Source organism: Triticum urartu, chromosome 1A (assembly GCF_056163025.1).
Source record: "Triticum urartu cultivar PI428250 chromosome 1A, HENAU_Tu73, whole genome shotgun sequence".
Classification (NCBI taxonomy): Eukaryota; Viridiplantae; Streptophyta; class Magnoliopsida; order Poales; family Poaceae; genus Triticum; species Triticum urartu.
The window spans coordinates 254,254,191-254,281,590 of record NC_141873.1 but is presented as its reverse complement, the minus strand read 5'-3'; the positions used below and the strand labels follow the sequence as shown (position 1 = coordinate 254,281,590).

At 46.0% G+C, this 27,400-nt stretch overlaps 1 pseudogene; it reads left to right on the top strand.

The window, feature by feature from the left end:
* Positions 1-20,622: 20,622 nt before the first annotated feature.
* Positions 20,623-21,882, top strand: LOC147990747 (uncharacterized; annotated as a pseudogene).
* The last annotated feature ends 5,518 nt before the right edge of the window (positions 21,883-27,400 follow it).

Genomic DNA, 27,400 nt, shown 5'->3' with positions numbered 1-27,400 from the left:
ATGCATGACAACGATAACAACACATGGAGACAAAGACCCGAACCCAAGAAAATAAAATAATTTAACGCCGGAAATGGCAAGAGTTGGAATACAAATTGGGAAAGTTACATCCGGGGTGTTACAACACTCCACTACTACGAAAGGATCTCATCCCGAGATCTAGGACTGAGAGAACGCCGGGTACTCAGAACGGAGGTGATCCTCGCGTTCCCAGGTAGCTTCACGGTCGGAATGGTGTGACCACTTGACTTTGAGAAATTTGATTGACTTGTTGCGAGTCTTGCGTTCAGTCTCTTCGAGAATAGCAACTGGGTGCTCACGATAAGAGAGATCTTCTTGGAGCTCAATGTCCTCGAAGTTGACGGTGCGGTCAGGAGTCTTGAAGCACTTTCGGAGCTGAGAGACATGGAACACATCATGAACATTTGCAAAGTTTGAAGGAAGATCGAGTTGATAGGCGAGATCGCCTCTCTTGCTGACAATCTTGAAAGGTCCCACGTATCTAGGGGCAAGCTTCCCTTTGATACCGAAGTGACGAGTACCTTTCATAGGAGAGACGCGGAGGTAAACATGATCTCCGATCTCGAAGGCCAAATCACGGTGCTTACTATCATAGTAGCTCTTCTGGCGGGATTGGGCTGCTTTGAGGTTATCTCGAATGACTTTGCACATTTCCTATGCCTCTGTGATTAAGTCATTACCCAAAAGCTGACGTTCACCGGTTTCAGACCAGTTGAGAGGGGTACGGCACTTCCTGCCATACAGAATTTCAAATGGGGCCTTGCCCGAACTTGCTTGAAAACTGTTGTTGTAGGAGAATTCAGCATAAGGAAGACAATCCTCCCACTTCATGCCGAAGGAGATGACACAAGCCCTGAGCATATCTTCAAGAATCTGGTTGACACGCTCGACTTGACCGCTAGTTTGAGGATGGAAAGCTGTGCTGAAGCGGATGTTGGTGCCCATGGCCTTCTGAAAAGAATCCCAAAACTTGGAGGTAAAGATGCTGCCACGGTCTGAAGAGATCACTTGTGGAATACCGTGCAGAGAGACAATCCGAGAGGTATAGACTTCCGCCAATTAAGCTGCAGTGATCGACTCTTTGATAGGCAGAAAGTGAGCCACTTTGGCGAGTTTGTCGATGACAACGAATATAGCATCATTGCCACGCTTGGACTTTGGAAACCCAGTCACGAAGTCCATCTCAATGTGGTCAAACTTCCATTCTGGAATGGCAAGAGGTTGGAGGAGACCTGCTGGCCTTTGGTGTTCTGCCTTCACTCTTCTGCAGACATCACACTCATTCACGAATTGAGCAATCTCGCGCTTCATTCGAGTCCACCAATAAGCCTGCTTAAGGTCCTGATACATCTTCGTACTCCCAAGGTGGATGGAGAGGAGAGAATTGTGAGCCTCGTTCATGATCACTTTACGAAGGTCACCTTTGGGCACAACAATACGATCCTCGAAGAAGAGAGTATCCTTGTCATCAAGGCGGTAGCACTTGTACTTGGGTTGACTCTTTGCAATCCCAATCTTCACCTTTTTCACCATAGCATCAAGAAGCTGGGCTTGGCGAATCTGGTCTTCCAAGGTAGGAGAGACTTGAAGGTTGGCGAGGAAACCTTGAGGAACAACTTGCAGATTAAGTTTGCGGAAAGCTTCACAAAGCTCGGGTTGATAAGGCTTGAGAATCAGACTGTTGCAATAAGCCTTCCTGCTCAATGCGTCAGCAATCACATTGGCCTTGCCTGGAGTATACTCGATACTCAGATTATATTCTTGAATCATTTCGACCCATCGAGTTTGCCTGAGGTTGAGATTAGGCTGAGTGAAGATGTACTTGAGACTCTTGTGATCAGTGAAAATGTCCACTTTTCTTCCCAATAAGAGATGTCTCCAAGTCAAAAGAGCATGCACAACTGCCGCCAATTCGAGATCATGAGTGGGGTAGTTCTTCTCATTAGGCTTCAATTGGCGAGAGGTATAAGCAACAACTTTCTTCTCTTGCATCAACACTGCGCCAAGACCTTGGAGAGAGGCATCACAAAAGACCTCGTACGGTTTGGATTCATCAGGCGGAGTCAGAACTGGAGCGGTGATCAATTTCTCTTTCAAAGTGTTGAAAGCAATGTCACACTCCAGAGACCAAACGTACTTGACGTGCTTCTGGAGAAGATTAGAGAGAGGCTTCGCGATCTTAGAAAAGTTCTAAACGAATCTTCGGCAGTAGCTTGCAAGACCGAGGAAGCTACAGAGTTGCTTCACGTTCTGAGGAGGTTCCCAATTCACAATTGCATACACCTTCTCAGGATTCACGGCAATGCCCTTGGCAGAGATGATATGACCAAGATAAAGAACCTCATCGAGCCAAAATTCGCACTTGGAGAACTTGGCGTAGAACTGATGTTCCCTTAGCTTATCAAGCACCAAACGCAAGTGCTTGGCATGATCTTCCTTGTTCTTCGAGAAAACCAGAATGTCGTCGAGATAGACCAGAACGAAGTCATTGGTGTAGGAGTTGAAGATGAAGTTCATCATGCGAGAGAACGTCGGAGGAGCGTTGACGAGGCCAAAAGACATGACAGTGTACTCATATGACCCATAGCTTGTCCTGAAAGCCGTCTTGGGAATATCTTGCTCACGGATTCGAATCTGATGATAACCCATACGAAGATCAAGCTTGGAGAATACTTGGGCACCTTTGAGTTTTTCGAACAGCTCGTTGATGTTGGGAAGTGGGTATTTGTTCTTGATGGTCTTCTTGTTCAATGGACGGTAATCAACACAAAGTCGGTCCGTTCCATCCTTCTTCTTCACAAAAAGAACACCACAACCCCACGGAGAAGAACTAGGCCGGATGAGACCCATTCTTTCTTGAATATTGAGTTGCTTCTTCAGCTCCTTCAACTCTTCAGGTCCAAGCTTGAAAGGACGCTTGCACACAGGTTTCGTACTGGGTTCAAGATCAATAACGAATTCAACTGGCCGGTGCGGAGGCATTCCTGGAAGCTCTTCTGGAAAGACGTCTTGATATTCGCAAACGACTGGAATTTGCGAGATAGCATCCAGTTCACCCTTCTCATTGAGAGAAAACAGAAGGATGGTATTATCCCGAGCGGCAAAGACAATTACATCCTCAGACGAATGAGTCAATTGAATCTGCCTGGCTGCACAATCAAGCTGAGCCTTGTGCTTAGAAAGCCAATCCATCCCGAGAATAAGATCAATATCCGAGTTACCAAGAACCATTGGAGATGCCAGAAACTTGAAATCACCCATCATGATAGAAATATCCGGAATCATCATACTAGAACTCAGACGCTTAGCCGGAGAGACGACTTGCATAGCTCTAGGTAAAGCCTTAGTACTAAAATTGTTCTCCGATGCAAATGGGAATGTCATGAAGGAATGCGATGCACCAGAGTCAAAAAGTACTTTTGCAGGAATATCATTAACAGGAAGGTTACCCATGATGACATCTGATGAGTCCTCTGCCTGAGCTGCATTCATCAAGTTGACCTTGGCGTGCTTGGGGTTATGCTTGACCACAGCTGTACTTGCCGATCTGACAGGAGGAGGAGGAGGAAGACGCCTCTGGTTGAAACACTTGTTGGCATAGTGACCCTTCTGTTGGCACTTGTTGCACGTGACCTCTGAAAGCGGACGGTGATACGGAGCACTCGATCTTGGAGCTTGAGACGAAGTCTTGTTCTGAAAGCCAGGGTTGGGTGGGTGGGTAGAACCACTGCCACCTTTGCTCTTCTGCTGATACGGCTGACGAAACGGAGGAGGAGGAAGCCAATACTTCTGCTGCTTGGCCACTTGAGTAGAGGAAGAAGGAGTAACATCTCTGACTCGTTTCTTGGAAGCATCACACCTCAACTGAGCGGCCTCTTGCTTCAGTGCCATGTTGTAGAACTCATCGTATCTCAAGGGCTCAAAGAGAACAAGAGCTAGCTGAATTTCTTCTCTAAGACCACCCCTGAACTGGTATATCATGCTCTTCTCATCAGGGACGTCCTGCTTGGCAAAGCGGGCTAACTTCTGAAACAACTTGTTGTAGTCATAGACAGACAAAGAGCCTTGCTTCAGGTTGCGGAATTCCTCACGCTTACTTTCATCCACGCTCTGAGGGATATGATGAGCTCGGAAATCTTGACGGAATTCATCCCAAGTGATCACACGTCCACCTCTAGAATCCTTGTACTGCTGGAACCATTCTGCAGCTTGATCTTTGAGTTGGAAAGAAGGGAACTTGACTCAGCAATCTCGCACCCTCACGATTAAGACTATTTAAGCTTAATAGGTAAGGTAAGGTAAATATAAGTGGAGCTGCAGCAAGCGACTAGCATATATGGTGGCTAACTTATTCGCAAAAGAGAGCGAGAAGAGGAGGCAAAGCGCGAGCGAGAAACTAGAGACAACCTGCACAGACATAACTCCAACACCGTGTCCACTTCCCGGACTCCGCCGAGAAGAGGCCATCACGGTAACTCACACGGTTGATTCATTTTAATTAAATTAAGGTTCAAGTTATCTACAACCAGACATTAACAAATTCCCATCTGCCCATAACCGTGAGCACGGCTTTCGAAAGTTCAAATCCCTGCAGGGGAGTCCCAACTTAGCCCATGATAAGCTCTCACGGTCAACGAAGGAATAGACCTCCTCCCGAGATGTTCCGATCAGACTCGGTACCTCGGTTCTTCAAGACACTTCGACAGGTTAAAACAAGACCAGCAACACCGCCCGAATGTGCCGACAAATCCCGATAGGAGCTGCACATATCTCGTTCTCAGGGCACACTCAGATGAGACTCGCTACGAGTAAAACCAACCCTCAAGTTGCCCCGAGGTGGCCCCGCAGGCAGCTCAGTTCGGACCAACACTCAGAGGAGCACTAGCCCGGGGGGGTTTAAAATAAGATGACCCTTGAGTCCGCGAAACCCAAGGGAAAAGGCTAGGTGGAAAATGGTAAAACCAAGGTTGGGCATTGCTGGAAAAGCTTTAATCAAGGCGAACTATCAAGGGGTTCCCATTATAACCCAACCGCGTAAGGAACGCAAAATCCGGGAACATAACACCGATATGACGGAAACTAGGGCGGCAAGAGTGGAACAAAACACTAGGCGAGAGGCCGAGCCTTCCACCCTTTACCAACTATATAGATGCATTAAGATAACATGGCAATATAATGGTATCCCAACAAGTAAATAAATGTTCTAACAAGGAACGGTCTCCAATCTTCACCTGCAACTAGCAACGCTATAAGAGGGGCTGAGCAAAGCGGTAACATAGCCAATCAACGGTTTGCTAGGACATGGTGGGTTAGAGGTTTGACATGGAAATTTGGGAGGCTTGAAATAAAATGGAAGGCATCGTAGCATTGGCATAGCAAAAGAGCGAGCAAACTAGCATAGCAAAGATAGTAGTGATTTCGAGGGTATGATCATCTTGGTTGCAAAGTTGTCAGAGTTGACTGGATCCTCAAAAGCAAACTCAACGGGCTCCTCGTTAGCGAACTCGTATCCCGGCTCTACCCAAACAAGACAAACAAGCAAACGGAACACAATCAACCACGTGCAAAGCTCAAACAATATGATGCAAAGATGGTATGCTATGCGGGATGCGATGAGGGATGCATATGCAAGATGTGACAGGAAATGCATGGACCTGGCCTCAACTTGGAAATACAAGTGTGCCACTGGAAATATGAGATGAAATCGCTTGAAAACGATATAAAGAACGCCGGAATCGGAGTTACGGTTTGGAAATGGCAAGCGATTCAAATATGACACCGGTCTGCAATTTACAGCAAGTAGCCATCTAAATGCAATGAGATGAACATGCTACAGCACTCAAACATGACAACAAAATACATAGCAGGGATGCATTCAAGATGCTTACAAAAGTCTAGCACTGAGCTACGGCCAATTCATCCATTAACAGGTTCAAACAAGCATGGCAAAAATGCATATGGTAAACAGATCTCAGACTTAGTGAAATTAACACTTGTCTGAAATTTCAGATCAGGTAGCACTCTTCGGAGCAACAAAACTACATGCTACAGGACTTGAACATGGAAAAGTAAAACATGGCATGGAGCTACTCAAATATCTTAACAGAAGTCCCTTAGTGACCTTGAGCCAAAAGGGATCAGAAAATATACTAACAAGCATGCGAACATAGGAAAAACATAATCAGTTTTCAGACTTAGTGAAAACTGGCACATGCTGGAACATAACTCAAGTAGGCATGTTTACGAGCTCGATGCACTCACTACGGAGCAAGTCATGAAAAGCTAAGCATACATCTATCAAGAACACACAAAATGCAAGCTAGACATGGCAAGAACAATAGCATAGCATGCACGGATCAACTACAACATCATCGGCAAAATTGCAAACAAGTTGACAATCTGCCCAGATTCACAAAGTAGCAAACGTAGAGCTCGATTGACTCAAGCTAGTATGCTCCATAATTGAAAAAAAGGCATGGATGGATAGAGCACTAAAATATTAACAAAACATCCTTACTGATCATCCTCAAAAGAGGCATGGATCACTAGGAAACAACATGGACATTAGGCATCATGAGATAAACAGCTCAAGGACTTAGTGGAATTGCTAAGTCCCTGAAAACAGAATTACCAAGTGCCTCACTTTGCAAGCTTGCACTAGTCACCACACACATCACAAAAATACATGGGTTGCACCTCTGGAGAGATGGCACAACCCTTAACAAAAAATATGTAGAGCATCAGGGCATATCATGCACACATTAATCATGGAAAAAATGACAAAAACCTAAATGGAGCAGCAGATCTGACAATTAACTCAAGTAGCCTCGTTCTAACAGCATTTCGGGCATCAAGATGAACTCAAATGAAAATGATGCAATGGAATGAAATGATGTACTCTCTGAGATGAACAATTTGATATGCTATATACCCAAATCGGAGCTACAGATGCGGAGATACGATGCTATGAACATGGGCACATGGATTAGGAAATCCGGGGACTTGGTGAAAAAAACAACCTCTCTCAGATCTAGGGTTTTCACGGAATCCGAGGCGGCGGCGGATCTCGCCGGATCCGCGCCGGGAAGAGGCAGACGCGGTGGACGGAACCGCGGGGATGGCCAGAGCGGCGCCCAGGCTCGCCGGCTGGAGAGGGAGGAGGCGACGAGGTCCGGCGAGGTGGTGGTGGCGGCGCAGGAGAGGAGGGCCGGAGCGGCGGGCGATGCGGGGCGGCTCGCGGCGGCCGGTGTCGAGCTTGCCTTCGCCGGCGACGAGGAACGGGGCAGCTCGCGGCGGACTTGGGCGGCGGGGTGGCGGCCGGTCGCGGGGGAGACGAAGGCGGCGCGGGCGGCTCCTCTGGCCCGTGCGCGGGCGCGGGCGGGCCAGCCACGGGCTCCCGGGCCGCGCGGTGGGAGGCGGCGGCGACATGGACACGTGGCAGCCCCTCAGTGGCTGCGGGCGGCGGCGGCGTTTGTCCGGCATGGACCGGACGTGTCCGGCGCGCGGAGGGGAAGGGGGCTAGGTTTTGGGTGGAAATGATCCAAGAATTTCGGTGAGCGGCCTATTTATAGAGGTAGGAGGAGCTAGGGAGTTCCAAATGAGGTGCGGTTTTCGGCCACGCGATCGTGATCGAACGCTCTAGATGATGGAGCAGGTTTTGGTGGGTTTTGGGCCAAATTGGAGGGGTGTTGGGCTGCAACACACACGAGGCCTTTTCGGTCCCTCGGTTAACCGTTGGAGCATCAAACGAAGTCCAAATGGTACGAAACTTGACAGGTGGTCTACCGGTAGTAAACCAAGGCCGCTTGGCAAGTCTCGGTCCAATCCGGAAATGTTTAATCCCCACACACGAAAGAAAGCTAGAAATGACCACCGGAGGAGAACGAAGCGCCGGAATGCAAAACGGACAACGGGGAAAATGCTCGAATGCATGAGATGAACACGTATGCAAATGCAATGCACATGATGACATGATATGAGATGCATGACAACGATAACAACACACGGAGACAAAGACCCGAACCCGAGAAAATAAAATAACTTAACTCCGGAAATGGCAAGAGTTGGAATACAAATTGGGAAAGTTACATCCGGGGTGTTACAGCCGGACTCTGTGTTCATCTCCTTCCTCTGTCCATTTTTTATACACTATCTGTCTTATATTTTTCTCCTTCTCCCTTTCTTTTCTCTCACAGCCTTTAGGGGCCCATTCGTGCCTTGTTTGCACACAACTGACGCGCTATCCGCGCTCATTATACCTGGGGGCTTCTTTAACAGAAGCTTATTCATACGGGCTTTATGCCCAACACATGTGTTATCCTTCCGCATGTACCATTTATTCACCATTATATGCATCGATATAACTTAAGTTTTGGCCAAGCTGGGTTGCCTGGCTCTTGTATTTATGCCCTACGTTCTCGTTAATTCGGCTAGGGCATAAGGGGAGCACCTCTGCGATTGTTACTGCCGGGTCAGCCGGATGTGTACCTCAGACTGGGTGAAGCCGAAAGCTAGCGTTCTTAAGGGAATATTAGGTCGGTGAACTAAAGATGATTCTTCACTTATTTACTTATCCGCCCCCAGATGTTTTTTCTCCGTCTCTTCTCGCAGTCCGGACATGCACTTTAGGGCATGCCTCCCAGGGAAAGGAACCCCTAACGGAACTATTCTCACTGGAATATGTTTCTTACTAACCATGTAATATAACATAACTAGTTGGGCACTTGTCTGTTCAAGCACTAATGACCCCTACGCCTGGTCTCCACGCATGCCCCGGTTCTTACATAACCGAGAGGGTATTCGGATACACTCCGGACCGTCGGGTCCTGAGGTTGAAGCGAAAAGGTCCGCCACGACAAACGATCTACAATCCGGCTAGAAGGCATTATACATGTCACTTTAAATTACATAGTCAATTTGACTGGTTGAATTCCTCTTCAATACCATCCAATAGGCTGTCTAGTCTACAGTCCTCTTGGGAATACTTTGCGGCCAATTCTACTTGGCCGTACACTAAGTTCACAGGGATCTCCTTCCCATCGGGCCCCACAGGTCCAACCTCGGCCATGTGGTTTGGGTCAACCTTCATGTACCGCGTCTTCACCATGGCCCAGGCTTCCCTGGCGCCCTGACGGTAGGCCGATATCTTCCATAATCGGAAGCGCCGCCGCGCTCCCTTCAGCTTCTTTGCAAGCTCTCCAAGGCCTTCGGGCATGGAGATGGATGGCCACAAGGCCTGGGCGACGCCTTGCATCACCTGCTGAACTCGTTTGTGCAGTTGTGAGAGCTCGGGAAGAAGGTCACCCGTAGAACCGGGCATTTCCTCTGCAGGACGACCTGTTAGCATACCTACAGACATAACTCTGTCAGCCAACTTCCTCGTCGAACTCTTTTTCAAAGTTCGTTCAAGCACTTACTAAATATGCCGTGTCGAAGCCGCCGATTCTCCTTAACGGAGTCCGACAGTTGGGCACGAACATCCTTTAGTTCCACGCCCAGCTTGGTGTTGGCATCTAGGAGATCATTCTTCTCCTGCCTCACCCTCGTAAGCACGCTCTCACCGGCCTTTAGCTGGCATAGGAGTTGTTGCTTATCCGGATTTACTCCAGCGTCATCTGCAATTTTACCGTCAGATCTGCATATACACCGCACTTTATATGATACTTATCGTTTGAAGGATATATTACTAGAGGGGTCTCTTTGGGCTCCCCTGCTGCGGCTAGTGCGCCCTGAAGTTGGGCTTTGCACCCTTCCAGCTCCTGGGACAGTTGGATATTCTTTTCTGTAAGAACCTGCATAACAAATGATCCTTAAATCAGTTATTCTAACTGTTTCAAGTCTTAGGGGCTACTGGTATATATAATCACCAAATTTTCTCACCCGTATGTCTTTTACATACTGCTCTGTGGCTCTGGCTAGACCATTTTGAGCGGCACGGAGGTACGCATCTCCCGAGTTGAATGCATCCAATGCCTCTTGGGAGAAACAAGCGTCACGAAGAACAGTCCGGCGACGCCTGTGGTTAATGGCACTTTCCACCTCGGAATTGGTGGCGGACAGTCTATCCGCATCCTCTGTCGGAGGAGCGCCCGGTGCACGCCTCGTATTCATTCCCACCTCCGAATCCTGCCTTGGAGCCTGGCTGGTGCAGGCGCGATTAGTAGCCTCTCCAGATATAGTCCAGCGAGCGCTCTTTTTCCTAAAAAGAAGGCATGGGTGTTAGTATGCCTCTGAGAATAATGTCTTGGAATAAAGACGGCGCGCCGTACCGCTGCGCCGGTGTCTCAATCCGGATTGCGTGTCTTTTCAGCCTGCCTGACCTCATGGCCCCTTGTTGGCTAGTCGCCGCAGGCTCGGCCTTCCGCCTCGAGGACCTCCCCTGCAAAACACGGTTGTTATATGGTAATCAAAAACACTCAAGGACGGATCCCTTTTCATAGTACTGGGACTTCGGTCTCGGTTACCTGTGAGGCTGGAAGTAGCCCAGGGTAATCGGCCGTAATGGCCACCAAGGCGTTGTCATTGCTCAATTGGTAAAATACCCCATCGATCAGCTTCACAGATATGTCCGGATCCTCTTGGGAGGCCGGGTCAAGGGACCGTTCCGGGTCCTCGGGTTGTGGAGGAGGGCTGTTTATCTCCCTTACAGCCTGGCGCAGCTCCTGCGTTGAAATCGCTAGACTGAATACTTAACTATGGGAATATGAAACGGATGGGCGGGAAAAAGTGTCCGCTTACCCAGCTCGGAGGATTGTACATAGAAAATCCGCCCCGCAGGTTGACGCGGAGGAATTCTTCCTCTTCTCCCTTGTACAAAGTGGATAAGATCTTTATTAGATCAACAACCGATTTCGGCCCTTTACGGTTGTAGCGGGTGGCGTCATCCTCCCCGTTGCAATCCGACATGGGGTGGCCTCTATACTGAAGCGGCTGCACCCCCCGCATGATGCATGTGGCCATGACCTCGATCATGGTCAATCCGGATCGAGCTAACAAACTTATCCGGCTCATCAGGTAAAGAACGTCCCTGTCATCTTCCTCCTGGGGGCTCCGTGGACGCCAGCTCCGGCGCTTCTTCAAAGGGGCGTTGTCGAACTCAGGGAGGCCGATTCGAATAGGGTTTGGGAGGGGGACGTCTTCTATATAAAACCATTCTGAAGGCCAGTCTTCGGATGTCTTCTTTGGGGTTCCGGATAGATATCCGGTCCCGGCAATACGCCACACTTTGGCTCCGCCCACTTGATATATTGACCCCTCCTGAGAACGGGGCACAAGGCAGAACAGCTTCTTCCACAGCGCGAAATGAGCCTCACAGCCCAAAAACAGCTCGCAAAGGGCTACGAAGCCCGCGATATGCAATATGGAGGCAGGCGTAAGGTTGTGCAACTGGAGGCCGTAGAACTCCATGAGCCCCCGGAGAAATGGATGAATTGGAAATCCGAGCCCTCTTACCAAAGGAGGGACAAGGCATACCCGCTCTCCCTTGGAGGGATTGGGAAGGCTCTCCACTTGCTCTCCACCATTATAGGTGGCGAGCCCGGCTCGAACCGGGACCATGTATGCTGGGGGAAGAAATCCCTTGGTCTGAAGCATCACTAATTTGTCGTGCGGGACGGAACATCTCTCTGAATCTCCAGGCTTGGGGCTAGGGGAGCGAGAGGAGGAGCTGCGTCGACCGGCCATGATGGAATGGATCTCTGTCGGATGCGCTCCAATGAAGGCTTGCCAAGGGAGGATGGTGTGATTTGGATCTGAATCCTCGTCTCTTTAATAGGCAGCTCATTCGCACAGCTAGGGGGTAAAAGTAAAAACACCCTGGCTCTTCACATTCGCTCGACACGTGGAAAGTGGCCATTATTGGGCGTGGAAGCCAAGGAGCGCAACATTCACAAGAAGCCGGACACTGTTTAAACAGGTACACGGAATTTGGAGATGAACCCGCCTTGCAATGCCGAAGACAATCCGCGCGCCGAACTCATCGTCATTGAAGCCTGGTTCGGGGGCTACTGAGGGAGTCCGGGATTAGGGGGTGTCCGGATAGCCAGACTATAACCTTTGGCCGGACTGTTGGACTATGAAGATACAAGATTGAAGACTTTGTCCCGTGTCCGGATGGGACTTTCCTTGGCGTGGAAGGCAAGCTTGGCAATACGGATATGAAGATCTCCTCCCATTGTAACCGACTCTGTGTAACCCTAGCCCTCTCCGGTGTCTATATAAACTGGAGGGTTTTAGTCCATAGAACGAAGAACAATCATACAATAGGCTAGCTTCTAGGGTTTAGCCTCTTTGATCTCGTGGTAGATCTACTCTTGTACTACCCATATCATCAATATTAATCAAGCAGGACGTAGGGTTTTACCTCCATCAAGAGGGCCCGAACCTGGGTAAAACATTGTGTCCCCTGCATCCTATTACCATCCGGCCTAGACGCACAGTTCGGGACCCCCTACCCGAGATCCACCGGTTTTGACACCGACACCAGCCGAGTCACCCGCAGCAAGGTTATAAAGTTTTGCAAAGTTCAGTGGAGCCACCACACCGAGGATGAAGCCACCTAGGAGCGAGAGGAAGATCTGCTGAAGGACCACCCTCACCTATTTTCTAGCCAACCCGAATCTCGAGGGCGAGATTCATCTAAAGGGGGGTAGGTTTGTAACATCCCAAATTTTCAATTTGGAATGTTATACATTAGAACATCTGCATATCATATTTTACTGCTTTTGGCCTGATCTAGAAATTCTAGGCCACACAAGGATCCACGGAGAGAGTTGGGGATTTTGTTATTTTCATATTTGAGTTTTCTCAAATTTTGAAAATAGGATCATTTGATTTTATTTATTTTATCTTCAATTATTTCTATTATAAAAATATGAGAGAGGGAATAAAATGAATTTCCCAAAATAAAGAAATATTGAGTATTTAATAAAAAATCAAATAAGATTTTATTTCAGAGTTTTGGCTAGTTCTATTTGAATTTAGGAAAAATTGCACGTTTTTCAAAACTGCATTTTAGGGCCAAGAAAATGTTCATCTCGTTCTAAATTTTTTATTTAAGTGGTGAAAATTTATTTTGGCATTTTTATAATTTTATTTTATTTTCTAGAATTTTTCTTAGTTTCGGCGAAATTTGTTTTTCTTAAAGTACCGCGCGCCCGACTGGGCCGAAGGCCCAGCCGAGCCAGGCCAGGCCCGCGCCGCCGCCGCCTTTCCCCGCGGGAGTCCGACCCGCTGGCGCCGCCGAGTCCGGCCGGGGCACGCCTCCCGAGGCCGATCCCGACCCGGCGCCCCCTTTCCCAAGCCAGACGCCCCCTTCCCCAAGCCGGACGCCCCCCTCTCTTAACTACTGCCCGCCGCCTCACCCCGCCACCCCGACCCGCCCCGCCTCCCGCAGCGGCCGCGCCGCCCGCCGCCGTGTGCCACCGCCGATGCCCGCGCCGCCCGCCGCCGACGCCACCCCAACCCGCCGGAGCCCCGAGTTCCGCCAGTTTCCGACAAGGTAGCCGCTGTCCGCAGCCGGTTTTTTGAAGAAAACCGATTCTGTTTTTTTTGAAAACCCTAGGTTTTATTTTTTTTATTTAGATCGGTTTTTTTAATTTTTTCCGGTTCACTTATTTAGCGAGCGTTCGCCCGTTCGTTCGTTTTAACGGACAAGTTCACCGTTTAGTTTCAGTTAACGAACGTTCGTTCGTTAATCTGTTCGTCAGTTTTTCTTTTTCTCGGATTTTCCGCGATTATTTCTGATCGCGATTTCTGATCCGATTTTCGTTTTAGTATAACTTTTCGCTCGTTTATCGGAATCAGACGATTCAAGCGCCTAGAGTTTCATCTTGAAACCCTCTTTTCTGTTTAACCAACTCAAACAAGTTTTTTCTTCTGTAAAATTTGACTTAAGTCCAGATTAGTAAACGAAGCTTGTTTCTTTCGTCGTTTGACTTTCGTTGTTCCGTTCGATTTGTTTCTTTTTGCAAACTGGAGTTCTTAAGTTGAACTTTCTGGTTAGATCTCTTATTTGAGTTTTACCTGTGCATTAGATGGGTGCTTATCGTATGCTTGTTTGTTTGCGATAGAGTACCCGGAGTGCGCCGCTTGCTAATTCGAATCCCTAGGTTTCACGGATCATTAGCAAGGCAAGTAACACTTTGATCATACCTCTTTACTACCCAGTTTTATTGCATTAGATCAATCCTCAAACAATTGCATGAATAGGATCTGATTAATATGTGGGTTTTGGGAACTAGATGAGGTAGTACCTATTACCTGTTTTATTATCAAACCTTTGGGAGTTACTTCTATGTTTGCTTATGCCATGCTATGCTAGTAGACGTGGATTGGGTGAGTGTATCCATGACAGATGTGAGATTTTTATTTAATGGTTTACTTAAGGTGGCAACTTTAACACACATCTGGGTGGATTGAGGCACCTGGGTATTTCAGCAATTGCCTGTTTTTCTTTATGGACCGCCACCCAGGCTCAAAGGGATCATGAGATTATTCATGCTAGAAACTTCCGTGTGCATCCATAAGCTACTATGGGCTCTAGCATAGTTGATTAAGTCGTGCAAACTCTTACAGTGGTAGACTAGCAGATGTAGGGGAAAGTAGGTGTAACTGTCTACCCGATCGTAAGGTGCTAGCGCTTCTGAAAGACTATGTCTCGGTCATTCGTTTCTCAAACACCATCTAGTGTGAGAATCCCAATCGAGGAGATCGAGTCTTGTGGGAAAAGTGCGCAAACCTCTGCAGAGTGTATAAACTAATCATGACTAGCCATGTCCCCGGCTATGGACGTCTTGAGTATCTAGTACTTGGATTATCATGTGAATCTCATCATGTGACTTTAATTAATTTTGTTGGGTTTTAATGATGATGCTTAATTGGGATTGAGAGGGTGTCTACACTCTCAATGTTTAACAACCACCATGTTAGTTAAATAAAATTTATTCCTTTGCAGTAAGGAAAAATTGGCTTTATGCAAAACTGTAACCATAGAGCTTTCCACCAGCCATATATGCATGTAGTATAGCCTAGTTCTGTTCATTACTCTCTATGTGCTACCTTGCCAGCATATTCCATGTGCTGACCCGTTTTCAGGCTGCAACGTTCATGTTGCAGATTTTTCAGACGACAAGTAAGGTGCCTTAGGTCGTGGTTCTATACTCAGTGATGCCGTTGGAGTTGATGGACTCACTTATCTTCCAAGCCTTCCGCTGTTATCTTTATTATATGGCCTTAAGCCATATTATTTTGCAATAAGTTCTCTTTGGAGACATTCGATGTAATAAGTGTGTGATTGCTACTCTGTTATAAATCCTTCAAGTACTGTGCATGTCAGCATTACTAATCCAGGGATGACACTGAAGCACAGAGATCAGACTATTTGAGGTCTGGTCGCTACAAATAGGAAAAGGAAATTCAAAACCTCCAAATATAATCGATGGAATTTTTCCAATAGAGTTGGTACTATGAACTTGAGGTTGTTTCCTCGGAAAGTGTACCGTGTGCTCATTACCATTGACATGAAAAGTGACATTGGCTTTAGTGAAACCAATAACAGCCCCTGCAGTATTCAAAAAGGGTCTTCCAAGAATAATAGACATACTATCATCCTCGGGAATATCAAGAATAACAAAGTCTGTTAAAATAGTAACGTTTGCAACTACAACAGGCACATCCTCACAAATACCGACAGGTATAACACTTGATTTATCAGCCATTTGAAAAGATATTTCAGTAGGCGTCAACTTATTCAAATAAAGTCTACGATATAAAGAGAGAGGCATAACACTAACACCGGCTCCAAGATCACATAAAGCAGTTTTAACATAGTTTCTTTTAATGGAGCATGGTATAGTGGATACTCCTGGATCTCCAAGTTTCTTTGGTATTCCACCCTTAAAAGTATAATTAGCAAACATGGTGGAAATTTCAGCTTAGGGTATCTTTATTTTATTTGTAACAATTTCTTTCATATACTTAGCATAAGGATTCATTTTGAGCATATCAGTTAATTGCATACGCAAAAACATAGGTCTAATCATTTCAGCAAAGCGCTCAAAATCCTCATCATCCTTTTTCTTGGATGGTTTGGGAGGAAAAGGCATGGGTTTCTGAACCCATGGTTCTCTTTCTTTACCATGTTTCCTAGCAACAAAGACTTTCTTATCATAACGTTGATTCTTTGTGGGTTATCAAGATCAACAGCAGGTTCAATTTCTATATCATTGTCATTACTAGGTTGAGCATCATCATGAACATTATCATTAACATTATTACTAGTTTCAGGTTCATTACCAGATTGAGTTTCAGCATTAGAAATAGAAATATCATTTGGATTCTCAGGTGTTTCAATAACAGGTTCGCTAGAAGCATGCAAAGTCCTATCATATTTCTTTTTCTTCTTTTTAGAAGGACTAGGTGCGTCTATATTATTTCTCTGATAATCTTGCTCAATTCTCTTAGGGTGGCCTTCAGGATACAGAGGTTCCTGAGTCACTCTACTAGTTCTAGTAGCCACTCTAACAGCATAATCATTATCTTTACTATTCAATTCATTGAGCAAATCATTTTGAGCTTTAAGTACTTGTTCTACTTGAGTGGTAACCATAGAAGCATGTTTACTAATAATTTTAAGTTCACCTTTAACATTAGCCATATAATCACCCAAGTGTTCAAGCATATTTGAATAGTATTTCAATTGTCTACCAAAATAAGCATTAAAGTCTTCTTGCTTAGCTATAAATTTATCAAACTCATCTAATCATGGGCTAGCAAACTTAGTAAATGGGATTTCTGCTTTATCATATCTATAGAGAGAATTTACCTTTACTACCTGTGTTGGGTTATCAAGACCATGAGTTTCTTCAATAGGTAAGGGATTAAGATCATATGTTTCTTCAACAGGCGATAAATTAAGACCGTGTATTTCTTCAATAGGAGGTAAATTCTTAACATCTTCAGCTTTAATACCTTTTTCTTTCATAGATTTCTTTGCCTCTTGCATATCTTCAGGACTGAGAAATAGAATACCCCTCTTCTTCGGAGTTGGTTTAGGAATAGGCTCAGGAATTGGCTCCGAAGGTGTCCAATTATTTTCATTTGTCAACATATTATTCAATAGAATTTCAGCTTCATCCAGTGTTCTTTCCCTGAAAATAGAACCAGCACAACTATCCAGGTAATCTCTGGAAGCATCAGTTAGTCCGTTATAAAAGATATCAAGTATTTCATTTTTCTTAAGAGGATGATTAGGCAAAGCATTAAGTAATTGGAGAAGCCTCCCCCAAGCTTGTGGAAGACTCTCTTCTTCAATTTGCACAAAATTATATATATATATATCCCTTAAAGCAGCTTGTTTCTTATGAGTAGGGAAATATTTAGCAGAGAAGTAATAAATCATATCCTGGGGACTACGCACACAACCAATAGCAAGCGAATTAAACCATATCTTAGCATCACCCTTTAATGAGAACAGAAATATTTGAAGAATATAAAAGTAACGAGTTCTCTCATCAGTAGTGAATAGAGTGGCTATATCATTTAATTTAGTAAGATGTGCCACAACAGTTTCAGATTCATAGCCATGAAAAGGATCAGATTCAACCAAAGTAATTATATCAGGATCAACAGAGAATTCATAATCCTTATCAGTAACACAGATAGGTGAAGTAGAAAAAGCAGGGTCAGGTTTCATTCTAGCATTTAGAGATTGCTTGTTCCATTTAGCTAATAACCTCTTAAGTTCGTTTCTATCTTTGCAAGCTAAAATAGCTAAAGAAGCTTCTTGATCAAAAACATAACCCTTAGGAATAACAAGTGATTCTTCATCATCACTTTCATCAGTATTATCAGATTCAATATTTTCAATCTCTCTAGCTCTAGCAAGTTGTTCATCAAGAAATTCACCAAGTGGCACAGTAGTATCAAGCATAGAAGTAGTTTCATCATAAGTATCAGGCATAGCAGAAGTAGCATCATCAATAACATGCGACATATCAGAACGAATAGCAGAAGCAGTTTTAGGCATCACAAGCTTACTCAAAACAGAAGGTGAATCAAGTGCAGAGCTAGATGACAGTTCCTTACCTCCCCTCGTAGTTGAGGGATAAATCTTGTTTCTTGGATCTTTCAAGTTCTTCATAATGATAAGCAGATATAAATCCCAAGTGACTCAAAGAATAGAGCTATGCTCCCCGGCAACAGTGCCAGAAAATAGTCTTGATAACCCACAAGTATAGGGGATCGCAACAGTTTTCGAGGGTAGAGTATTCAACCCAAATTTATTGATTCGACACAAGGGGAGCCAAAGAATACTCTCAAGTATTAGCAGCTGAGTTGTCAATTCAACCACACCTGGAAACTTAGTATCTGCAGCAAAGTTTTAGTAGCAAAGTAATATGATAGTAGCGGTAACGGTAACAAAAGGTAACAGTAGTAAAAGTAATGTTTTTGGTATTTTGTAGTGATGATAGCAATAGCAACGGGAAAGTAAATAAGTGAAGAACAATATATGGAAAGCTCGTAGGCAATGGATCGGTGATGGAGAATTATGCCGGATGCGGTTCATCATGTAACAGTCATAACCTAGGGTGACACAGAACTAGCTCCAGTTCATTGATATAATGTAGGCATGTATTTCGAACATAGTCATACATGCTTATGGAAAAGAACTTGCATGCCATCTTTTGTCCTACCCTCCCGTGGCAGCAGGGTCCTTAAGGAAACTAAGGGATATTAAGGCCTCCTTTTAATAGAGTACCGGAACAAAGCATTAACACATAGTGAATACATGAACTCCTCAAACTACGGTCATCACCGGTAAGTATCCCGATTATTGTCACTTCAGGGTTAACGGGTCATAACACATAATAGGTGACTATAGACTTGCAAGATAGGATCAAGAACTCTCATATATTGATGAAAACATAATAGGTTCAGATCTGAAATCATGGCACTCGGGCCCTAGTGACAAGCATTAAGCATAGCAAAGTCATAGCAACATCAATCTCAGAACATAGTGGATACTAGGGATCAAACCCTAACAAAACTAACTCGATTACATGATAGATCCCATCCAACTCATCACCGTCCAGCAAGCCTACGATGGAATTACTCACGCACGGCGGTGAGCATCATGAAATTGGTGATGGAGGATGGTTGATGATGACGATGGCGACGGATTCCCCTCTCCGGAGCCCCGAATGGACTCCAGATCAGCCCTCCCGAGATGTTTTAGGGCTTGGCGGCGGCTCCGTATCATAAAACGCGATGAATTCTTCTCTCTGGTTTTTTTCTCCCCGAAACACAATATATGGAGTTGGAGTTGGGGTTGGAGTCGGAGAGGCACCAGGGGGCCCACGAGGTAGGGGGCGCGCCCCCACCCTCATGGACAGGTGGTGGGCCCCCTGGCCTTCATCTTTTGCAGGTATTTTTTATATTTTCTAAAAAGTTGCTCCGTGAAGTTTCAGGTCATTCCAAGAACGTTTGTTTCTGCACATAAATAACACCATGGTAATTCTGCTGAAAACAGCGTCAGTACGGGTTAGTTCCATTCAAATCATGCAAGTTAGAGTCCAAAACAAGGGCAAAAGTGTTTGGAAAAGTAGATACGACGGAGAAATACCAGGGACTTGAACTTAGAGGTCCACAAACTCGGTCCCGGCGGCTACAGAGTGGCGGAACCTATATGGGACAAGGAGGACGCGGAGCGTGCCGAGCAAGGCCTACCGCCCCTCTTTGATAAATACCATGACAAGCAGACCAGGAACTATGTCAGGGCCCGGTACAAGATTGACCCGGTAACCAAGGAGCTTACCACGGATCCGAAGACCAAGGCGCTTGAACTAGTTCTTGTAAGGAATACACCCCCGCGTAATTAGCTCCATATGGTTGCATTCTAATTAATGAAGCCAAATTTCTAAATGGTTCATGTTCCTTCCGCGGGAAACTGAAAGCAGTAGCGCGGGGTCGTCCCAGAGCTCCCCTTGGGACACCACTTTAAATAGGGCGTTGAACGTAATGAAACACAAGGATAAGCTCAGTAAGCCAACGTCAGCTGGTCGTGTGGCCGGCAAAGGCTTGTCCACGAAATGGTCGGAATACTATACCGCCGCCCGAAAGGAGAGAAAGACCAGCTGGGAAAGCCAGGAGCGCGAGGTTCAAGAACTCAAGGCACAAGTGGCGCAGATTCCGGAGATTGTCGAAGAGCAAGTGCGAGACCAACTGGGAGCGACGATCACCGCCATTATGCCTACCTTGCTTGAGGGGCTGCAGGCGTGGATTGCGGGTGGCCAACAGGGGCCGCACCTGATTCCCAGCTTCACGGGCAGCAACTCGCACAACGCGCCGGCGGCGCCATTGGTGTCTCCGGTGGAGGCGGCATTTGTGTCTCCGGTGTCGGTGCCGGCATTGGAGCTTAATGCACCCGGGTGTGGGAAGAATACGCCGGCCGGCACCTCGGCAGCAAGCGGCCCCTCCGTCACTTGCACGCCCACCGTTGGCGGTGCCTCGACATTAGCCGAGCTCGACGCCATCATGGTAACTAAGCCTCTTGGCCGATGACTTCATATCCTTGCCTTTGACTGGGCATCCCTAACGCCCTACATGTTTTCGCAGGGCGCCGCCGACGTTCCATGCACTCTCCTGCACTTCGTGGACAACGAGTTGATCGATGTCGCCAAGGCCAGAATCGTTCAACCGGGCAACCGCCTGTTCCACGGTAATCCGATGCCACCCAACGTGTATAGGGTTCAACTGGTTCGGGTGCTGTGGGGCTGCGACGACTTGTTACCTCCGTATCGACCCCCTGGGGCCGACGAAGATGATTTGATGACCCTCAGCCCCTGCATAAGCTGGTCCATACTTTGGCCGAAGAGCCAGATTCGTTTGGGGGTGGGGGACACCACCCCACAGACAACACCGCCAGTCGTGCCGGCACCAAGCCATGGCAAGACCGCCGCAACGGTACCGCCGTCAGTTGATCCGGACATGCATATGGCACAGGATCCAGACGACGATGGTACATTTACCAGGGTCGATAAGTACTTCAACGAACATGGATACGGCGACGAATTCTTGGGGCCTCCTTCTCAAGAACCCAACCCTGCAAAAGACGATCGCGATCTAGCTGGTACCGCAGAGAAACCCAATTGCAACAGGCGTCGTCTGGCATTCAGTTCTCGGGAGACGCCTCCAGCTGCCGCCTTCACCGAGCCTCAGATAGCCGAGGTGCGAAATATTATCAGCCCCAACACACTCAAGAAGGTGGTCTCTGAGCAGAACTCGATCCCATTACACCAGAAGAAGAAGAGACGGAAAAGAAAGAATAACAAGGGTGCGAGCCAGCCGGCACCGAGTACGATCCGTGCTTAGGACGGGCCACCTTCACCTAAGGATATCTCGAGGAGGGTGCATGTGGCAGGTAGGCCGATGCTACCGACTAATCTGCTCAATGCTGCAACCGGTGCTATGCGGAGTCTGCATGAAAGTGTTCTTTCTTTGGAAAAGCGGCGTCTCTCCGAGAATGATGTGGCATACCCGGTTTTCGTGGCCAAGGTGCCAGAGGGCAAGGGCTTTGTCGATAACACCATCGGGGGTATGATCGTCCTGCGGTTTGATGACATATTTGCTATGTTTAACCTTCATCTGCTGCACTACACCTTCATTCGGCTATTTTCGCTAAGTATGGAGATGCGGCTCATTAGAGACAAGACCCCGGACATCGTGATAGTCGACCCATTCTACATGCGTGACAAGATCTTGGGCAGCGATGGGGACCGGCAAGTCGCGAGTTCATACCTCGAAGGCGTTATTCTGGCGAACCCAGATAAGGATAACTTCCTCGTGCCTTACTTTCCCGAGTAAGTCATCCCCTCACCGCCATGTAACATATGATTTCTTAGATTTCGATCGCTCTTTTTTCTAACATTCCGTGTTTTGTGTAGTGACACACGTTGCACACTCAACCTCTTAATCCCGAACTATTCCATGGCCACGTATTTCGACTCGGACCGTCAGTTGAATAAAGACCACAAATATCAAGAAAGTTCTTGATGATGTTCTCCCCGGCTATGCCAAATCTGGAGGCACCTTCAGGAGGCCAATTTTTAGGTCGGCAAGCACGTGTTCACCCACATAACGATGTTCCCCTGCGTCAAGCAGCCACCTGGCGGTCAGAAGGATGCCTACTACACCCTCCATCACATGCAGGCGATCGTACGGGACCATAATCACCTTCTGCTACCAAATAGTCTCAAAGATTGGGCCGCGTGCTTGTCGGCAATCCAGGACGCGGACCTCAGACAAGAATTCTTTCGCATCCAATTGGAGTTTGCGGAAATCATCCATCAAGATGTCCTTCATACCTCGGGGCAGTTCTACCTCAGATATCAACTGTCCAACAGTGAAATAGAAACAACGCTACAAATGCAGGCTGACAACGATCGTGATTTCATGACCATCACGAAAGACGACGGCTTCATCCATGCTCCGGTCCCTGAGTCGAGTCGAAAGCAGTGATGCTATGTAGTTCTGAAATATCAATTAGCTCATGTTGTAATTAAACTTTAATGAACTTGTACGTCTCTTTGGTTTGGACAGTCATTCAACTTATATGTAATCGATGCTATTTATTAGTAGGACCATGAATCGTGCTATTAATGTTTTGCTTTTCTCTTCCGATCCTTTTGTTGCATACTTATATATTGCTTATGTATTGTCTGTGAATTGCTACTAACGTTTTGTTTGTCTAGTGCATAGAGATGCCGTCGTATGTCGTGTACAAGGGTAAGGTTCCCGGAGTCTACGACGACTGGGAGGAGTGTCGGAGACAGGTTCACCGTTTCAGCGGTAACAGTTACAAAGGGTACACCACTAGGGCGGAGGCGGAAGCTAGATACGCGCGCTATCTAGCGGGAGAGAGGAGGGAGCGGAGGAGGAACCGGATGAAGACCAGTTTCATCGCGATGATGCTCATCGTGATGACCGCAGCTCTCTTCTATGTGATGGTAGTTTAGATGATCGATATCGACCTGTAATGTGAAGACAAACTCGCTACTCGCGGTCTCGAGACTTGTAATGTTCTAACTTTGTTCGGTCTTTTCAATTCGGAGACTAATATGATGAATTGTATTCGGAGACTAATCTTCTATTGTATTCGATTAATCTGCTGTTTATATGTTGTGTCATCTATATTTTGTGCGGTAATATATTTTGTAACCTGCGAAAATATTAGAAAAGAAAAAAATCCTAATATTCATACTAGTGGCGCACCATACTGCACTTTAGTGGCGCACTGCAATAAACACACTAGTGGAGGATTATCTAGAAGTGCGCCATTAGTAACCTAGAGCACAAGGTAAATATGGCCCCCTGGGAGGCATAGTAATGGCGCACCAGGGGACATATTAATGGCGCACTGCCAGGTGCGCCACTATTGTCTAGTATACTAATGGCGCACCAGGGGTGCGCCATTAGTACTTGTTACTAGTGGCGTGATGATAGTGGCGCACCTATAGTGCGCCATTAATGGCCAAAATAGGTGTGCCACTAATTAGCCTTTTTCTAGTAGTGTCACTCTGAAATTCTTTGAACTTTTCAAATGTTTCAAACTTATGTTTCATCAAGTAGATATACCCATATCTGCTCAAATCATATGTGAAGGTCAGAAAATAATGATGCCCGTCGCGAGCATCAACACTCATCGGACCGCATACATCAGTATGTATTATTTCTAATAAGTCTGTTGCTCACTCCATTGTTCCGGAGAACAGAGTCTTAGTCATCTTTCCCATGAGGCATGGTTCGCAAGCATCAAGTGATTCATAATCAAGTGATTCCAATGGCCCATCAGCATGGAGTTTCTTCATGCGCTTTACACCAATATGACCTAAATGGCAGTGCCACTAGTATGTTGCATTATCATTATCAACTTTGCATCTTTTGGCATCAATATTATGGATATGTGTATTACTACAATCGAGATTCACTAAACCATCCACCTTGGGTGTATGACCACATAAGGTTTTATTCATGTAAACAGAATAACAATTATTCTTGGACTTAAATGAATAATCGTATTGCAATAAACAAGATCTAATCATATTATGCTCAACGCAAACACCAAATAACATTTATTTTAGGTTCAACATTAACCCGAAGGTAAAGGGAGTGTGCGACAGTGATGTTATCAACCTTGGAATCACTTCCAACACACATCGTCACCTTGCCCTCGACTAGTCTTTGTTCATTTTGTAACTCCTGTTTTGAGTTACTAATCATAGAAACTGAACCAATATCAAATACCCAAGGGCTACTAAGAATAGTAGTAAATTACACATCAATAAAATGTATATCATATATACTTTTGTTCACTTAGCCATCCTTCTTATCCGCCAAGTATTTGGGGCAGTACCGCTTCTAGTGACCATTTCCTTTGTAGTAGAAGCACTCAGTTTCAGGCTTGGGTCTAGCTTTGGGCTTCTTCATGGGAGTGACAACTTGCTTGCCATTCTTCTTGAAGTTCCCTTTCTTTCCCTTACCCTTTTACTTGAAACTAGTGATCTTTTCAACCATCAACATTTGATGCTTTTCTTGATTTCTACCTTCGTTGATTTCAGCATCACGAAGAGCTCAGGAATCATTTTCATCATGCCTTGCATATTATAGTTCATCACGAAGTTCCATTAACTTAACAATAGTGACTAGAGAACTCTGTCAATCACTATCTTATCTGGAAGAATAACTCCCACTTGATTCAAGCGATTGTAGTACTCAGACATTTTGAGCAGATGCTCACTAGTTGAGCTATTCTCCTCCATCTTGTAGGAAAAGTACTTGTTAGAGGTCTCATACCTCTCGACTTGGGCATGAGTCTGAAATACCAATTTCAGCTCTTGGAACATCTTATATGCTCCATGGTTTTCAAAACGTTTTTGAAGTCCCAGTTCTAAGCCGTAGAGCATGGCGCACTAAACTATCAAGTAGTCATCATACCGAGCTTGCTAAACATTCATAACGCCTGTATCTGCTCCTGCAATAGGTCCGTCACCTAGCGGTGCATCAAGGACATAATTCTTTTGTGCATCAATGAAGATAACCCTCAGATCACGAAGCTAGTCCGCATCATTGCTACTAACATCTTTCAACATAGTTTTCTCTAGGAACATATCATAAATAAAACGGGGAAGCTATACGCGAGCAATTGATCTACAACATAGATATGCAAATATTATCATGACTAAGTACATGATAAATTTAAGTTCAATCAATCATATTGCTTAAGAACTCCCACTTAGATAGACATCTCTCTAGTCATCTAAAGGATCACGTGATCCAAATCAACTATACCATGTCCAATCATCACATGAGATGGAGAAGTTTTCAATGGTGAACATCACTATGTTGACCATATCTACTATATGATTCACGCTCGACCTTTCGGTCTCAGTGTTCCGAGGCCATATCTGCATATGCTAGGCTCGTCAATTTTAACCTGAGTATTCTACTTGTGCAAAACTAGCTTGCACCCATTGTATGTGAACGTAGAGCTTATCACACCTGATCATCACGTGGTGTTTCGGCACGACGAACTGTAGCAATGGTGGATACTCAGGGAGAACACTTATACCTTGAAATTTAGTGAGAGATCATCTTATAATGCTACCGCCGTACTAAGCAAAATAAGATGCATAAAGGATAAACATCATGTGCAATCAATATAAGTGATATGATTTGGCCATCATCATCTTGTGCCTTTGATCTCCATCTCCAAAGCACCATCATTATCACCATCGCCACCGGCTTGACATCTTGATCTCATCATAGCATCGTTGTCGTCTCGCCAACTATTGCTTCTACGACTATCGCTACTGCTTAGTGATAAAGTAAATCAATTACATGACGATTGCATTTCATACAATAAAGCGACAACCATATGGCTCCTGCCAGTTTCGATAACTTCTACAAAACATGATCATCTCATACAACAATTTATATCATCACGTCTTGACCATATCACATCACAACATGCCCTGCAAAAACAAGTTAGACGTCCTCTACTTTGTTGTTGCAAGTTTTATGTGGCTGCTATGGGCTTCTAGTAAGAACCGTTCTTACCTACGCATCAAACCACAACGAATTTTCATCAAGTGTGTTGTTTTAACCTTCAACAAGGACCGGGCGTAGTCAAACTTGATTCAACTAAAGCGGGAGAAACAAAAACCACTAGCCACCTGTGTGGGAAGCACGGTGGTAGAACCAGTCTCATGAACGCGGTCATGTAATGTTGGTCTGGGGCGCTTCATCCAACAATACCGCCGAATCAAAGTATCACTACTAGGGAAAACCTTATACACAGAACTTTAGCAGCAGCGCTTGTTAAAAAATCGCGCTACTGCTACACAGCAGTAGCGCGTGCAGAATAACCGCGCTGCAGATACATATATAGCGGTAGCGCGTCGCATGGTAAAAGCGCTACTACTAAAATTCCCACCACTAAGTCGATAGGCTACACATAGTAGTAGCGATCTTTTAGAAACAGCTCTACCACTAATATTGTTGTAGCAGCGCGTTTAGGTGTAAGGTGCTACTGCTAACGAAAATAAAATAAAATGAAAAACAAGTAGAAAAGTAAATGAAAATGAAAGAAATAGAAAAAGGAGAAAGGAAAAAAATAAATGTAAAGAAAAATAAATTAAAAAGGGGAAAAAGGAGAAAGGCATAGCAGTAGCGCTTTTCTGAAAATGCGATGTAGCTAACTTAGCTATAGCGCGTTTTTAGAAACGTGCTACCATTATGTTTCACTTAACCAGCGGTTTCCCTCCCCCGGCAACCACTTCTCCCCAAAATCCCTCGCCCCACTTCGCCACCATCTCCCCAATTCGCCGTCGCCCCACTTCGCCGCTGTCTCCCCAATTCGCCATTGCCCCATTTTGCCGCCGTCTCATGCCGGTGTGGACGCCCGCAACCTCACCGTCTCCCCCCGAGGCCGCCCTCATCCTCACCGTCGTCGCCCGAGGCCGTCCTCAGTCTCACCGCCGCCGCCCGAGGCCTCCCTCGACCTCACTGTCATCGCCATCGACCTCACCGTGGCAGACCTCGACCTCACCGCCGCCTGAGCCCGCCCAGGACCGCCACTGCCCGAGCCCACCCCCCCCCCGCCCCTGCCTCCGTCGCCGAGCACCTCCCTGCCACCGTCTCTCCCCTGTCTATAAGCCCCCCACCCCTGCCCCCACTACTCCTTTCTCTCTCTGCATTTTAGAGCAAAAATTATTAGAGCAAAAGTTAGTTTATAGCAAAAAAATAGTTTAGAGCAAAAGATGTTAAGTAGTAGATGTTAGAGCAAAAGATGTTAACTGAATTTTTTTCCTTTCATCATTATAGA